The sequence below is a fragment of the Corvus kubaryi genome, unplaced genomic scaffold (assembly GCF_017639235.1).
Source record: "Corvus kubaryi isolate FWS band 111438036 unplaced genomic scaffold, C.kubaryi_AGA036_p1.0 37334, whole genome shotgun sequence".
Classification (NCBI taxonomy): domain Eukaryota; kingdom Metazoa; phylum Chordata; class Aves; order Passeriformes; family Corvidae; genus Corvus; species Corvus kubaryi.
The window spans coordinates 21236977-21242976 of record NW_024581108.1 but is presented as its reverse complement, the minus strand read 5'-3'; positions in this window follow the sequence as shown (position 1 = coordinate 21242976).

Here is a 6000-nt window from a genome sequence, read left to right as displayed (position 1 = left end):
TGTCTTTCTTAAGTACAGCTATTTGTCCCCTAGCAACATGCATATGGAAGAAAATTCCTTTAACAGGAAAAAAAACTAAGACTAAACTAAAACCCCAACACACTGGCAGAGGTCATTGCTTGGAGCAGGTCCAGGCTGAAGACCTTGTCAGGGGTGGTACAAAGTTTTGGGTTGAGCACGGCTGCATCTCAAATTTGGGTACTGAGGGGCTTTTGTCTTTGCAGACACTGGCAATCAGTTCTGGGAAAGCTTTATCAGCAACCATGGTGTGTTTTAGGAAGAGAAAGTCCACTCTTGTAATTAGTGCAAGCTGAAAACTGCCAGGGAGAAATGGGTTTGTCCTCTTTGTGCTTTGCACAGACATCGTGTGCAGCACTTCAGCTCTTGACAGGTGGCCACTTTGCAAGTCTCCCAGATTCTGCATGCTCTGTTTGGGACACTAAGGGTTGAATTTAACCGATGGAACTGGAAATGAGTTTTACCATAGACAATGATGGGAAATGCTAAATAACCTGGAGCGAAGGGTGAGGGAAACAGTCGATCTTTGTCACAAGTTTAGCACTCAAACTGAAGATTTTGGCTTCTGGGCCCCTGTTGTAAAATGGTTTAGCCTAACCCCACCCTCTCTCACCTCCAGTGATGATAACGAAACGTCTGTGTCCAAATCAGTAGGCTGCTACAGTAATGGAAAGCAAAGAAGTGCCCTGGAGTAAATGAATAATTCTGTATTCTGCACAGGGCTTGGCTGGTATTCAGTAAATACATTCACTGTGTGGCCCGGACACTGTGCCAATGAAGAGAAAACAGAAAGAAGAGTAACTAGCTGTTCTTTCAGCAATCACTGTCTTCAGTGCATTGAATATATGGAACTCCAGGCAAAATAACTGGGGGTCATGTTATAACTCCAGTTCTGTAAGTCATTTAGAGTAGGCATGAGTAGAGTTTGTACCAGCAATTCTGGTCCTGGCACATCCCAGTGCCAAGGACTGGATTTTACAAGCTGAACGTTCTTAAGTTGTGCTATTCTGTGGGGTTTTTGCTTGTTTGTTTGTTTGTTTATGAGTGAAGTTTATTTTACCACCTGTGTTGTGTATGCATGGTGTGAGAGATGGATCTATTTATGGACTGATGCAGAGAAATAGTACAGATGAATGCTTGAGGAAACTAACTGCAGGTGTAAACAACCACATCCTGAATGGATGAATCCTTCTTTAGAGGTGTTTTCTGGAAAGTTCACAGGAATGATCTGCCAATTAACTGGAGAAGCAGGAGGGATCTGTAATGTTACAGTGGCTTTTGGAAATGATGGCTGTTTCTTGCAGTCTCTGCAAGACAAAGGTGGATTCAAGATTACTGTGTGGTTTTCCCAAAATACGCTATTTTAAAGAGGTTTGTTTTTAAAAGATAAGTCAGCGTGATCTGAGGAATTTCTTTTTTCTAACTACAAGAACTCTAAACAAATCTGTAAGTTATGAGGCAATAGTTGAGTACATCACTAGATAATGTGTGGTCAGTTTGACCCTGCTGCCTTAATTTAGGAGGTAATTTTCAAACCACTATAAAGAAGGGCTTTGTGCTGCCTTAAAGGGATATGGGCAATCTCTAAGAAACAGGCATACTCACAGAGACAATCCCTTTGGCTCAGTTTTTGTTTGGTTGTTTCTCTTTTGCTATCTATGGTGCAGTAAATTAAAACAAAAACAGGTCTGGACTTGGCATGCCTTTGTAAATAAACTGCTGTGTGTGAATTGACAGCTCCTTTGCAACCAGGTTATTTATTATAAAGTTTGTTATTCTCCCACAAGAGAGCTTGTTTTGCCCAGTATTAACAGAATGCTTATGGTAACACCTCCCACCTCTGCACTGCAGCAGTTACACAAAGTTCTCACAATTTCATTTGTGTCCTTTTAAAATCTCATTTTGTTGACTGCTGGAATAGATGATTTCAATATGTGAACTAGAGATTAATACTTCACCTCTGCTTGTTTGCTCTGCACAGCTCACCTTACCTGTATCCGTTCTGCTTCATTCCTCTCCTCCCACAGAACTGCTTGGGGAACAGGAGGTTTCAGCTGCTCCGAGTTTCTCGACGATCCGGTTTGTGACGGTGGCCGGTTACAGCCGTCGCTTCCTGACAAAGGTAAAGAACTTTGAAGGCTGCATTTGGTGAACTGGAGTCTCCTTCATGCAGTGTCCTTCCCCCCCTCCTGTTACAGATGATCTCTCACTGTCCTCCTGTGTATCCCACTCTCGAGGCAGGAAACTGTGCCTCTGCCTGTGCAGCTGTGAGCACAGGGGCTGTTCAGAGCAAAGAGGTTGTTGAGTGTCTGCAAAAGCACCTGTTGGCCCTGAACACACTGTTGTGACAATGATCTGATCATGGCTGGTGTCAGCAGGGAAAAACTAATGTATCAAACTTTTTAAAACTTGTTCTCCTTACTGGTACAATTTCACTGTGGCCCAAACTAGCCTTAGACTACTACCTGTTTTCTCTTTCTTTGGTCACCAGCTAGGACTGAATGGGCAGATGCGAAAGTCTCTGGTTACTTAGCAGCTGTGTCCTATCCACTTCACCTAGTGAGAGGATATTCAGGCAAGCAGTTTCATTCCTCTGGATGTTTTTTATACCAAATTGCAACCCCACCTTTCATATGTGACTCGAAGCAGGGACTAGCTTCAGGGGCTGAAGATGGCCTGTCTGCCTCAACTGAAAGGTTTGCTTTGGTGATGGTGACATCATTAACAGAGAAGAGCAAACAGGCCTAACTGTGGGCCATGCCATGACCTATGACCACAGCCCTTGGCAACCAAGAATGTTGAACAAGAAGGCTAATATAGAGAAATCTTCCCCCCGTTCTCCTAAGGGCAGACTATTGCTGTTGTGGGGGAGAGAGGCCAATGACTGGTTTTCACAAGGACACAAAGAGGGAGACACCCATCTAGCTCATGGATGTAGTGACAACATTGGGTGAATCAGTGTGTGCTGTACAGCTCATGAATGCAGCAAAGTCATGGTGACCCAGGGCATGGAATAGTCTTAGCAGCCACGATTGCACTTGCTTGGCCTTTGTTCCAGAACCAAAACATATGAAGTGTCCTCTGATTCAGTAGGGAGAGAAAAGGGACTACTTAACTCTTGCATTAGTACAGTTATTCAACAAACACTTGTTTCTCCCAGCACTTGTTCTTTCCATGTCTGTGGACTTGCCAGAGGAACCAAGTAATTGTTTTGGAACAGCTCTAGGAGTCAAGTCTCTATCAGCCACATCCAGGTCTGGAGGAGAATGTCCATCCACCACCTGTTTCTCTTGCCAGGGCTGGGCAGCCCCAGCTGCATAGTCCCAGCAAATACAAGAACTAACTACAGGAACAAATGCCTCACTCAAACCTGAGGGAAACAGTGCTCTGAGCGCAGGTGTGAGTCCATGGGGCCTCATTTCCCATGGGAGGAATATGGGGACCTGCAGCTTGAGCTATGAGGTCTGTATTGCTGTGAGACAATCTGCCTCAGAGAAATTCATCTCGGTGTGAAGGGCCTTTGCCCTCTGTGCTGTTGGAGCTGTGATGGGCTTCAGCCCAAGCCTTTCCTGGCTTGTAGAGGGTGCCTGCTCCGTGCCCGCTCCTGCCCATGGAACAGCCCAGCCCTGGACGATTGCTGAGCCAGTGGCGGCACCTGCCGGTATTTTGCAGAAAGTTCTGGATATTGGTGATAAAAAGAAAGAAGCAGCCGTTCAGAGCAGGACGCACACGACCTCAGGAACAAAATGTAGTGATAAGGGTTAACGAGCTTTCTGTGGGAAATCCCTAACCACAAAAGAAAATCCCTCCAGGAAGGTACACAGTATATCCAAGACTACCTGTTTTCTAGGAAACTCCCTCTAGATATTTGGGCAGCATGTATCAATATAGCTGTAATAATTTGCATAAGATGAGCCCATGTTCAGGATCCACCTAAATGCTATTTATTTCCTGCACTGGAAGCAGCGGGATTTCTCTGGTTACACTGCATTCTGGAATAATATTTCCCTCAGTAAATTTTACTGCCTCTTCATGTCAGCTGAGGTTTAGACTGTCGCCACAGCGTATTTGTGTCTTAAATAATTACTGCTTGTAGTAGTACTGCCAGGTGCCTTTAGCATTTCCAAATCAAAGAGAAAGAACAGCTTGGTCCTGTGGGCCTCACGAACGGATGGGACTGGGAGATGGGGGTGTAGGTTAGCAGAGCACTGAGAGGTGGTATGATAATGTACACTGAATATTTTTACTTTGTTTTCATAAATCCTTATGGTATCATCATTCCAATTCAGTATTTGTGCCAGCTAGTTGATATTTAGTTTTGTTTCCCATACAGGTAAGGTGGGGATTTTCTCCCTTTTTGTGGCTTCTTGTTCCCACTAACATATTCTGAGGACATTTACCAGTTTTCAACCACATTTGACAGACAGTTATTAACTTCTGACAATTTAAGATGTGGCCTTACAGAAGAAAAATACCCTATTACTGCCATTATTGAGGGGAAAGGCTGGCAAGCTCCTTCCTTGGTAGACCTCAGGTCATCCACGCTAGGCAGGAATGAGGAGAGGCATTGCAAATGAGCGTCATTAGTACTGCTTCTCCCAGAACTACTTGTTCTATCTCAAGATCTTGTATCTTTTATTGAGAGTTGTTTCCCTCCCACTAAATCCACAACATTCATAGCATTTGCCAAGAAAAAGTCATGCCCTCCTGTCCTGACCATTCCTGTACTCTGTACACTGCAGCGTGGCAGATGTTATTAAGGGTTGGATAAAACTGTGAGTGAGGCACTCTGTGCAGCATCTGTGCTACAAGAAGATGAAGATCTCTTGTCTCGCTGCGGGATGCTTCTCAGGAGGGGTGTAGCAAGATGCCAGTTCAGTAGCTGTCCCTCCTCCTTGTGCTAAATTTCCCAAGCCTCTCCTTTAGTTTTGCTGTGAACAAGCAGGATTTCCAGCCAGATGTCTGTCTGATTTATACCCATGTAAATCAGGACTGCCTCCAAGTCTCTCCTATCTTTGAGCTGCCCTGGTGTGGTACAGACCTGCTGTGCTGCACCTGTGCTGACAGCAGCATGTAGGGCAGCAGGGTGCAGACATCCCTGAGCCAAAAAAGTGTGGGCTGGTACAGCTCGCTGGTGCAAAGCTGCACATTGTGGCTCAGCCTGCATTCGCTTGGAACCAGGCCCAAGCTAATAAACCCAACTAGATTGCTTCCAGACCCAAGCTGGCCCAGGAGGAGCCAGCGCAAATGTCACTGTGTTATGGTGCTTGCTCTGAGCTAGCTTAATAGTCTCTGCAGGCACGGGCCAGCTCCTGCACCTGTAGGGCAGGCAGGGAACGATGCATGTCCATAGACTGAAGCACTGAATGCAGCTGGAACTGTGTGACCAGAGAGATGTCTTGGCCACGTTGTACCCACCTCCAACACATCTCCTGCTTCCCAGCCCCTGTCCTTGGCAAGGCTTTGCTCTCTCCTCCGTGACATGCTGCAGTGGCTGTGGCTTTCGCACACAAGTTGTTTATAGGGCACTGCCAGCTGTTCAGTGGCGGGTTGGCTTGTGGATGTGCGGTGCCGGGGCAGCCGCATGCCTGAGCAGATTGCCTGGGGACAGGCATAAGGATCCTCGACGACCGCGGGCAAAGGGAAAGGGTCCAGGCCTATGACCGCGGGGCCGCGGGAGGGAAAATCGTGGACCTCTTGGGAAGCAAGTGGTCAACTGCAGGGACTCTCCCCACCGGGGTGGACACCGGGAAGGTGGGGACCCGGGGCGCACCTATTCCCAGGCTGACTCTAGCCCACGGGCCCCCACAAGCACGGAGGACCGTCGATCGCCCTGCCGTGCTCCGTGACGGGCGGCCGCACCAGGCCCGCGGGCGGACCCCGCTGTCAAACCCCGAGGGGCGGCCCCGGCGGCACAGCCCTCCCCCTGCCCGCCCCGACTGGCCCCGCCGCTGCGCCAGGGTAATGGTCCGGGCCGCCTGC